Here is an 11,955-nt window from a genome sequence, read left to right on the forward strand (position 1 = left end):
ACTGGCTCCGAGTGCCCTGCCCCCCTTTTCCTGTCCCCCCCCCCCAAAAAACCCTTGCCTCTCCCCACCCTGTCCCTGGGGACCCCCTCCCTGCCCCTTCCCCCCACTTTCTGAGTGTTTTTCCCCTGGGCTCTGGCAGCCTCGTTTGTCTCTGCCCCTCCCCCTCCCCCACCCCTGCCTGAGTTCTCCCTTTGTTTTCTGCTGCCTCCCTCTTTACTGCTCTTTACTGGCTCCGAGTTATCACCCTCCCGGGAATAAATGTCTCTTAAAAGTCAAAAGTCTTTCTTTCTTTCTCCAAACTGATATGTGTCTCCCAATTTGGTTTCAAGCCAGTTCCAGATAGAAATCTGGGAACTTCACAGAACAACATTCAGAAAATGTAAGGTTTTCTACATTTTGTTTAGGTCAAGACAAACCTTGCTGTTTATTTGTGTATGGGAATCCTCATGCTGATCTACATGAGAAGGTATGATTGGATACATGAGAGGACACAGGAAATCAGATATATGAACCTAAAGTATGCCCCACCTGTTTGATATTTCCAAATGTCAGGATTTAGGTGTCAGGGTGATGGCCCTTGTTTTATCTGACATGGCTAACACTATTTCAATCAAATGCAGATTCCTCTTTCAAAATGAGATTCCCTTGTTCAGCCGTAAAATATGAGCTCTATCAGGAATCACTGATTTCTTTACCCTGTAGTATGCTGGTCATCTAGTAGAGGACTATAATGGTCCCTTCTGACTTTAAAGTATAGGAATTCAGTTCCTGGTGCTTATCCTTCAGTAAGGCTTTTGTATGGCTAGAGGCCTGTGTATGGATAAAGATTTATAGGGCTTTTTTAATAGATTCAGAGATAACAGCATTCAGGAGCACTATCAGGAGCTGATATCTGCTTTGAAAGAGAACAGAGAAACTATAAATGATTTTCAGCCTGAGGCTTTACCTGCACTAAAGCCAATGGTAAAATTTCCAATACCTTCGGAAGAGACAGGATCTGCTTTTTGCCATGTTCATGCCCAGGGGTCAGCAAACTATGGCCCATGGGCCAGATTCACCCCACAGAACTTTTGGATCTGGCCTGCAGCATTCCGAGGTGCCTTTACAAGAGATGCCTTCTGCGGGTTGTCTCACCATGCCAATGCAGAGGTAAATGCAAGCTGTGGGCACTTCCCCTGTGTCATCTCATGAGTTGTCTGTACACATGCAGTGAGGCTGCTCCAACATGCTGTAATTACAGTTCATTGGAGCAGACTCAATTAATTAATTAATGGCATAATTACCACACTTCAGCAGACTCCAGCATCACATGTATCAGCATCCCCACTCTGAAAAATGGTGTAGGAGGCACTTTAACTAAAGCTCATTTGATGAACTTTAGTCAAAGCTCCCTTGCCACAGTTTTTCAGTCTGGAGATGCGTGTGATACATGTGATGCTCTGGGCACTTTAATTACAGTGGCTCTGGGAGCTGCTCTAATTAAAGTACCCCCCCACACACACTCCTAGAGCATGTGTGTAAATGCCCATGGAGAAGTACTGTCTGTAGGCACTTTCCCCATACCACTGGGGAGGCAAGTGGAGGAATGACAAGGTCCAAATATATGACCCCTTCCCACCTCTGACCTGGGATGGGTCAGTTTGGCACCACAGCAGGAAAAGCTGCCTACCTCTTCCCCAGCTCAGGCTTATCCCTGTTCAAGCCAGTGCTTAAGCACTTGCCTGATTAAATAGGTGACCACATGTCCATTTTTACTGAGATCGTTCTGTTTTAAATACCTGTCCCAGAAGTCATGTTAGTTTGGTCAAATGGTCATGTTTGTCCTGGTTTCAGTGAAAATGCAAAAGAAGTGGTATCCTTCAGCTATGGGGTATGATTGAAGGTTGCCAGTCCTCCACAGTTCTGCACCCCTTCACCACCCCCAACACTTTGTACCTCCAACATACACACCTTCCGCTGTGCACAACTGAGACCACAGCATGTATGGAGCTATTTGTTTATGCATGTGTGTGTGGGTTGGAGGTGGAGGGGATGTGGCACAAGGCAGCAGTACAGCAATGCAGGCAGTTGCCTGGGGCAGCTAGTTCATACAGGAGTAGCAGCAACTTCCAGTTGCCATTGCTGTTGCAATAATGATTACAATCACAATTGTGATTGCACAACTGCAGCAAAAGCTGTTTTCTTTGTCCCTTACCCTGTCAGCTCCTGGGGCTGTTGTCCCTGTCACCCCACTTTAATTACCATGGTGGCAAAGTGTCCTGTTTTGCACAGTTACCCTATCATTAAAACATCTGCAAATTGGAGTTGAAGTACCTGTGTAAATTTAATTACAAATTAGAGTCTATAAAATAGATTTTAGTATCTTATTTGTATTTAGTGCTTCAAATAAAACAACTGCACTAAGAAAACATTGAAAGACCTGTCTTAATCCCTTCCCCACCTTCTTCCACAGGTGTGCAGCTACATGTGCAATTAGCATGTAGCTATAAACTAAGGCACAGTTCATGCTGGTGTGTGTTACTCCTGGGTACAGCATTAACATGTGTGCCCAGGACACAAGCATGTTGAGCCCCGGCACAGCAGCCCTAGCTGGAAGGGCACCTGGGGAGTCAGCCTGCCAGGCTGGAGCTACTCCACTTTGGCTTAATGTGCTGTGGAGGGTCTGGCTGGGTCATGGAGGTGCTACAATGTGGGGCTAGGCATGCATTTTGGCACACAAAATAAGTCTGCCATAGGAGTTAATTAATTTACAGTGGAGTTTATTAATTTACTGCTCCCTAGTAGGGGCACAGCTGTAGACAGTGGTGCTTTACTGTGGAGCTAATTAGTCAACTGCAGTACAGCACACATGTGGATGCACCCAAGGAGTCCTATTTACATTAATGGGACTGTTTAGGTTCTAGATAGCATTCAATGTAAATTTATGATATGGCATTTGGTCCTAGGGTTGCAGGGATTACTGAAATTTTAAAGTTTTCTTATGATGATACCATATTTCAAATCAACCCATGTCCCATCTCATTTTAGAGCACATACCATAATTAGAGATTTGCTGGTCAATTCCCTGCAAACCTGATTATGATTATTGTACTAGTGTTTAGGAGCTGCAAATCACAGGCAAGGTTTTCATTTAATGAATGCTCCACTAAGGAAACAGCCATTCCATTAAACTGAAACAAGAACATACCTTGCTGCTTTGAGAACGCAGATCATTTCAAGTTCACAGACGTACCATGTGGGTCCATGCTCTGCTTCAGGTTTTCAAACATTTGATAGCTGCTATTTATTCCTTTCCCAATACCACTGAAAGAGCAAATGCACTCCCATCCTCTTGGGAAAGCTTTCTGTTTTATTTTGTTTGTTTGTTTGTTTGTTTTTCCTGACCCTAGGGCTTAAATTAAATTATATTTGCTCTGTGTGTCCTGGGACAATCTCCTCAAGGCTTCTGATTGCACAGCTTCTTAAATTATTGGAAAGGTGATTTACACATATTATCTTATACAATTATGGATATAATGAGTGGGAAACATCTCCAGTATCAGTTCATCAAGTGTTGGCTAAACCCTGATAACATGTTATTTCCTCCATAGACCATTCTAACAAATGATTAATATAGGCATCAATATAAATCATTAGTTGGGCTATTTAGACTCAAGAAGAATAGAGTTTTAATATTAAAGACCAGAAGAAATGCTTAGGGTGACATTCTATTTTTTCCTGGTAATATAGGCACACAGATCTGGTCAGCTATATACCAAAAATGCCACTTACACTCATTCTGTTCCTGGGTACATAAGCAACTATGTAATCACAAATGCGCACACCCAGACTTTCAGCAGCATGGTTCTTTAACCACCAAAACACAAATCAGCTATTATCTGGTCATTTATCTCACCCCATTTGATCTAACCTCATGGGCAATCCCAAGAGGGCATATGTGGGACATATGGGACCAGGATAAAGAGAATTAGCTAGAGTGTTTGTGATTCAGTAGCTATGTCTACCTGAGACACTGACTGCAGCAGCCTGTGACTTCTGTGCAGTAGTGTTGTATGGCAGATAGCATGATGTGACACTACTGCACAGTAGTCACGAGCTACTGCATAATCAGCACCCCAAAAGAGCCATTCCTCAGTGCTACTGTCCAGTAACTCCAGTTACTGCAAGTCATTTAGTACTTGTTTATATAAGTACAAAATGACTGCACAGTAATGACTACACAGTCAGTGCTCATGTAGATGCAACCAGTGAGGTGGTAGGGAAGAATGCCCTGGGATCTACCTGGGTTCCTTGCTCCCAATGAGGCAGAAACTTCCCTTTGCACTGAACTCTTTCCAATGACTTTGTTAATATCTTACTTTCAACAGAAGCATGACAGAAGGGACTGGGTAGTGGGTGACCTGTGGCATAGTGGTTGGCATACTGTGAGTGGTTTTGCTTTTGCCAATATAATACCCATCTTCAGGAAAGGCTCCAGAGGGAATCCTAGGAACTACAAACCAATGACTCTCACTTCTGTTGTTGGTAAACTGGTACAATCTTTAATAAAGAACCAAATCACTGGTCACATGGATAAATATGATATGTTAAGGAAAGGTCAGCAAAGTTTTGTAAAAGGAAATCATATCCCACCGATTTGCTGGAACCCTCTGGGGGTGTTAACCTGCTGATAAAAATATATGTGGATTTTCAAAAAGCTTTGAAAATTCCCTCAACTAAGTTGTTTAAAAGATAAGTTGGTAGGGGATTGGAGGGGAGGCTCTTTCATGGACTGAAACTGAAAGGTGGTTAAACAGTAGACAACTGGTAGGGATAAATGATAGTGAAACCTCAACATTTGAAGATGACAGTACATTATTAGTCAAATAGCAAGCTGATGGCAAGGACATGGGGGGAGGGGGGGGAAGAAAAACCCTTCCAAAACTATGTTAGCAGGGGGGAAAGTGGCGGACAAACTTCAACATTGACAAGTCTGAAATAATGTCCATAGAGAAAAAAATAACTACCAAAAATACCATGCTGTGCTTTGACCCCACCTCATTGTTTAGGAAAGAGACCGTTAAGTCATTTTAGATAGTTCTCTAAGTCAGGGATGGGCAATTATTTGGGGCCACTTACCAAGTTTTTGCAAGCTGTCAAGGGTCACATGGGTAGCCCCGCCCCTTGACAGGTGCTCTGCTTGCCATCTAGTGACCAGAAGTCCTGTCCCCTGATCCCCCAACCTTTGCCACCAGAAATCCCTCCCCTTGCCCCCAGAAGTACTCTTTTCAGCAAGAGGTTTTGCCATTGTGTAACCAGAAAAATACCAAATTATATTCTAAAAATCAAACAACTACTGCAACATTTATTAATTTCATTAAAAAATATATTTTTGTCCAGATTTACATGTGCTTCTGTAAAGTACATAGAGGTAATTGCACAATAACTTAAAATGAAGTCTTACTCTTGCATATTGGGGGCTGGGGGGGTAAGGGCATGGGAGTGTGGGTATAGGTTTGTGGGGGGCTATGGGTGTGTCCATAGGAGTGGGGGTGTGGGGGTGTGAGTGTGGGGAGAGGGAGCATGTGGGTGTGACTATGTGGGTGTGGGGGGGTGTGGGTGTGGGGAGGTGTGGGTATGTGGGGGTGTGGGGTCTGTGTGTATGGCAGCACTGGGCGGGGTGTGGGTGATGTGTATGGTTGGGTGTGCATGTGGGACTTGCTCTATGAACACAAACACACACACACTCTGTCCCTCCCTCATTGCTCTCTCTCTCCACCCCTCTATCCGTCCCTCCCTCATTGCACTCATACACCTTTCCCATTCCTGACCTTGGGGTATCGGTGCAGGCCCCATGCTCCCATGGTATGGCCATGCAACTGGGAGCCACGTGGTGCAGAAGCAGTCAGTGTGTAGGCAGGGAAGTGCTAAAAGCAGCAGCAAGCAGCGGGGAGTGGGAGTGAGCAGGAGTGCGGGACTGCAGCGACAGCTGGGCAGGAGTGCAGGGCCTGCACTGGCATCTCAGGGCTAGCACAGGTGGGGCCCAAAGTGAGGTGGTAGGAGTGCAGGGTCCTGGCTGGAAGGGGCTCTAGGGAGTGAGGCCATATCCCCTCTCTCCCTGCTGGTGCAGCTCATCCTGGATCCATAGACCCCTGCCAGGCTGCACCCCATGCTCCTTCTGCCCTGCTCTGGACCCCACTGGGCCTGGCCCAGGACACTGATGTGTCTCCATGCTCCCATTCAGCTGTGCAGCTATCACTGCAGTTCTTCATTCCCGCTCACTGCCACTCCCTCTGCCTCCCTCCCCTCCTCTGCTGCTGCTTTCCCCACTTCCCTGCCTGCCGTCATAATGCTTCAGCACCATATGGCTCTTGGCTGCATGGCTGCAACCACAGGACTCAGTAGGAGCCAGTACAGGTCCTTCCACCAGGTTCCCCTGGGTCCTATTGTCCCTGGCTCCTGTCCTTTTTGACAGGCAGCCAGGAGCGGATAAATATTAATTATCTAAAAAATTTAGGGGCCCTGCTGGCTGGATAGAATGGCCTGGCAGGCTGGATCCAGCCTGTGGGCCATATTTTTCCTGCCCCTGCTCTAAATCATTTGCTCAATGCAGAGTGACAACATGTTTGTGTGTCTAAGACTTCTACATATTCTCAAAGGGGGGTTGTATAGGTTTTGACTGCATTTATTTTATAATGTATACCACTGTCAGTGTAAGCCACCCTGAGCCTTTGCTGGGAAAGGTACCATATTGCTGTCATCTTTGCTGGGTACATACAAAATGACTGTTCAACTACGACTCGTTCCTCTTCTCTTTATCCACCAAAGTATTTCATTAGACTTTGGCCACAAGATCAGCTGGAGACTTCATGGTGGTTTGTCTGCTATGACTCCCCATTTTTTTAAGTAAATTCCTTCCAGGATATAGTCTGCCACCATGTAGATCTGGTCTGGAAGTAAATTCTTGGTATTGACTATATTATAACCCATTTTTATTTAAATGATTCCATTGTATCAATCCATCTAGATTTCTTTGAAATATTGTCTTGCCCTCATCAGTATTAACCAATCAATTATTTTAGAACATTTAGCTCTCTACCACTGTTGTTATGGGGCCAGGCTAGAACAGCAGTGCTGGCTGTGTGAAGCTGCTATGGAGCCAGGCTGGAACCATGCACCATGACTTAGGCTGCAGCAGAGATGGAGCTTGCTGGTACAGAGGAAAGGTAAGGTGGGGAGGGGTGCTGAGGGCCAGGAAGGGGAGAAAGACTTTGAGGGGAGGAGATGAGAGTAAGCGGGGCAGGGACCTGAGGCAGTGGATGGCAGAAGTGCCATGGAGAGGCGGGGGGACAGGGGAAGGGAAATTCAGGGTAACTTGAGACTGGGGAGGGGCAGGCACAATAGGGAGTAAGTTGCAGGGGCAGCTAGCAGGAGGCAAGCTGCTTGCCTCTCTCTCTATCTGTCCCACCATCTACATACTGTCTTCCCCCTACCACATGCCCGACAATGTATGTCCCATTAGTGCCCCCCTGCCTGCCCTACAGCATGCCCCCAAATTACGTCCCTCCCTGCCTGTCCCCCAGCACCTGTCCCATTACTGCCTGCTTTATCACCTCTCCCCCCACCACCTGCAGTAGTGTGGGGGGATGAATTTAAAATGGTCTTCCAATAATTAGATTCCATATATGAAATATTTCAAATAATAAATAAGTAAATACATTGATAAAAAAGTATAAATTTTCTGTGTGTAAAATCTAATTGCAGGGGGTGGGGGTCATCTTATATTCAAAGTCGTCCTGTGTTCAAGTAACTATGATAATATTTAGACCACATTTACTTGTCTCATTAGAAAGTCAATTTAAACACAGCAACATTCAGTTAAAGAATGAAGATTGATAAGGTTTATGAAATACAATCCCACTGCTTCTCAGACCTGTAATACTTCAACTGAAGGGAAGAGCCTGTCTCCTCTGTTGGTTCTTATATCTAGTATCACCTCTATTCATGAATCTCTTTTACTGGATTCCACAACTCTTGCTCATATAATTCTGGAGGATTTTAGATCCTGTTCACATGCAGTGAGCTAACTCTAGGGTTCATGTGTATGCCCTAAAATTACTTACATCCTATTTTGAGGTCAGTTCCTGTTTTCTGTTGAGTGCATGGCACTCAGAGGCAGACAACTTTCTTTGGGTAAATGCAATATCTTTTATTAGACCAGCTGAATAGTTGGAAAAATTGCTCTTTGCAAACTTTTGGGCACAAATGCCCTTCTTCAGGTGTAGGGAGAGTCAGCTGGTGTTTATGCGCTCTCCTGGGTGGAATAGGGTAGTTAATTGCAGTCGTGTTGGTCTAAGGACATAGGCAGGCAAGGTTCTTTGAGTAGAAATGATAACTTTTATTAGACTAACTAAATAGTTGGAAAATAGTTATTTGCAAGCTTTCCCCTCCCTACTTCTTCTCTCCTATCTCTACCCTTTGTCTTCCAAACTTCTGCTCATTTGCATCTTCACAGGCTTATTGTTTACCTCTGCTTCTTTTCTCCCTTGAGAGAACTCATGATATTAGCAGAGTCTCCCATTGCTGAAGAAGGGTGTTTGTGGGCCATCAGCATTTACTCTGAAAATTATTGTACGCAGGCAAGGGTCACACCAGGTATCAGGAAAGTCTGGGCCTTAGGCCAAGGGTTGAGGCATGGAGGAAGGCATATCAGAGCTGGGAGGTCCAAACAAAGTGAGGGTGGGGACTGTGCTGAGGCTGGTGGAGGGGAGAGGTGCAAGGAGCACACTCAAAAGCAATATTTCTGGGAAAAGTCCCACAGGGAGGAGTTTTATAGCCCTCTATCAGGGACTAGTGATGCCTATAGGTTCCCCTTGGTCACTGGCTCCTGGTTAATATCCTTATGGGAGGAATCAGGCTGGGCTGAGGCTGGGGCCTAATCATCTGTGGGGTGGTGCTGATGTCCTAGCCTCCATCTGTTGGCTTGGCTGCTTGGAGTTTTAATTCCTGTGTTCATAACAGGGAAGCTCAGAGTTGGCTGTACTCTCCCACTGTAATGCTAACAGATGTCTTCTGCAATAAAGCAGCAGAAATTATTACCACTTTTTTGGGGCCCCAAATTTGGGCATTTGTGGTGTAACAAATGGTATAGATGTTTATATGCTTTCTTTTTGTGCCACCATAAAAATTGTGCACATGCCAGAAATTTCAAAATGCCATTTTCTTTTAACCAGCACTGCAGCCAGTTGTGGAACTGGGGAGGGGTGGGAGGGTAGTGGTGGCTGGTCGCAGAGCACCAGCTGCATGCAGAGCAGCAGCACGGGATGCTTAATGGAGGTGACAACAGCCGTGTGCAAGCTTTCCCCACCACTTCTGGACCAACCGGGGGGGTGGGGGGGGGCGCAGCAGCAGCCAGTCCTGAAGTGGTGGGGAAAGTGCTGGATTTCTGAGAATGCTGGATATTTCATATCTGGATTCTTGATGTCTAGATTATACTGTAATACAAAGTTTCAAGTTTTAGATAATTGGTTGTTAAAAATGAGGAGGGTTTTTGAAAGTGGATGTCAGAAGAGAAAAAAGAAGCATCTGACTGAAGGACAGCTAAAACAAATACGAAAAATTGACAGTTATTTTACTGTAATAAAGGAGGGACCTCATACTCAAGGGAGTCAGCCAGGACCACAGTAACCACAGGCATCCACCTCTTCTGCTAGGATAGATTATACAGATGTGAACATGACTACTATACCTGAGAATGTTACATAGATTGAAATCCCAGCTGAAGAAAGTAAATACACAAAGACCAATGGTCTTGGTTCTCTGGGGTGTTTTGACTGAGGATGATATTTCATTCTGGATACAGAAAGTTCCCTCAGATTGTCAACACTGGAATGGCCCATTTGAGAAATCAAAGCAGTCATTCAAAAAACAAATTAGATATTGTGTAAATGGTCTATTTCATTCAATGAAAGTTAATGGTGAAAAATACAATTGGGAGTGGCTAGTATACTCTCCAGCAACTGGTTGTGTTTACTGTTTTGTCTGCAAGCTCTTCTCAACAGCATATAGAGCACTGGCTAGTGATGGGTTTAATGACCGGTGAAACCCTGTTGGAATTCAAAATCATGAGAACTCTGAGGATCATGGAACAGCTTTGCTTACATATTTGATGAGGCAATGTGGGTTAACCTTGGGTTCACACCTGGAGGAACAGAAGAAAAAGGAGCAAGAGTACCAGAGGAATGTACTTGAATGTGTTATTGCAGTTGTGTACACGTTAGCAGAACATGGATTAGCTTTTAGAGGAGAGGGAGGCAAAGAAAAGTGTGGCTTGCCACATAACAGGAACTTCCTTGGCTTGATAGAACTCATTGCTAAGTTTGATCCATTTCTTGCTAACCATATAAGGCATTATGGAAGCAGTGGATCTAGGAAGCCTTCATACTCATCTAAAACAATATATGATGAACTCAACCAGGTAGGTGAGAAAAGTAAGAGGATCTATTTTGGATGACTTGAGAAAAGCAGGATACTTCAGTTCATCTGTTGACTCTACACCAGATCTTTCACATGTTGACCAACTAACTGTTATTGTAACATATATGTCACCTGATGATGGTTTTCCCATTGAATGCTTTCTAACTTTTCTTCAATTAGAAAATCACAATGGTGAAAGTATGCCCAACATGGTGCTAGATTATCTAGGCAATGACTGCAAAGGACAGTCATGTGATAATGCAGCCAACATGGCAGGAAGGTGTAATGGCATGCAGCAAAACTTATAGAGAAAAATAAGTATGCTATATATATTTCATGTGCTGGACATTCACTGAATCTTGTTAGTCAAGCTGCAGTTGATTGCTGCCTAGATGCAGTAATTTTTTTTGCTGTTGTGCAACAAATATACACATTCTTCTCTTCCTCTACAAAATGCTGGGCAGTGCTTAAATCATTTTGTAGTCCTGATTCCACAATACCAAAACATCTCTCTGACACTAGGTGAGAAGCACATTCAAAGGCTACTTCAGCCACAGCTGAGAGTTATGATTCAGTTATTGATGTTCTTACTCACATTCATACTGACGACAGTGAAAAAGGTGATACAAAGAGAGAAGCTGGCATTCTTCAGGGGAAAATGGAGGAATTAGAGTTTGTGTTCATGTCAGGATTTTGGAATCTTTTGTTGGATCAGTTCCACAAAACAAGCAAGCCCTGCAGGATATACAGATAGCCTTTAATACATGTACAAAGCTTTACACATCACTCTCTCTCTCTTCTTGAAAGAAACCTGAGAAAGTATTGATGAAATTGAACTCAAAGCAAAAGAAAATCTGCCTGATGCAGACTACAAGTGTGTGGATAAAAGGAAAAGAATGAGGAAAAAAACAAGTCAATGATGGTGATTCACCTAGCACTTTCTCCAAGAGACAAGTTTTGAGTGAAATCCTTTATTCCTATGATGGATGCACATGAAACCAACTTGAAGAAAAGAGCAGCCATTATACAAAAATTTTCCAAAAAAATTTTTCATTTTTGGTTGATTTAGATTCCTTGGAAAAACAGCTGTGTGAAAATGTAAAGCTTCTGATGGAAGACTATCCTGGCGACCTTGATGTTAATTTCATTGAAGAAATACAGTACTTCCATGTTTATATCAAGCTTGAAACAAGTCAAAACAGCACTGAAACAAAACTGCCAGTGAAATGTTGCACAGCTCTAGTATCTGCACTGGTCCGGTCCTGCAGGGAACATACCAGGAAAGCCAAGGCTGCAACTGAACTCCAACTAGCTTTGAGCATCAAGGACAATAAAAAGTCCTTTTTTCAGATATGTGGGGAGCCGGAGGAAAAGCAGGGGCAACATTGGACCCCTGATGAATCAGATGGGGTAACTGACAACTGATGCCCAGGAAAAAGCCAACCTATTAAATGGGTACTTTGCATCGGTCTTTCATCAGTCCCATGGGACGCCCATGCC

Source organism: Alligator sinensis, unplaced genomic scaffold (genome assembly GCF_000455745.1).
Source record: "Alligator sinensis unplaced genomic scaffold, ASM45574v1 scaffold1_1, whole genome shotgun sequence".
Lineage (NCBI taxonomy): Eukaryota > Metazoa > Chordata > Crocodylia > Alligatoridae > Alligator > Alligator sinensis.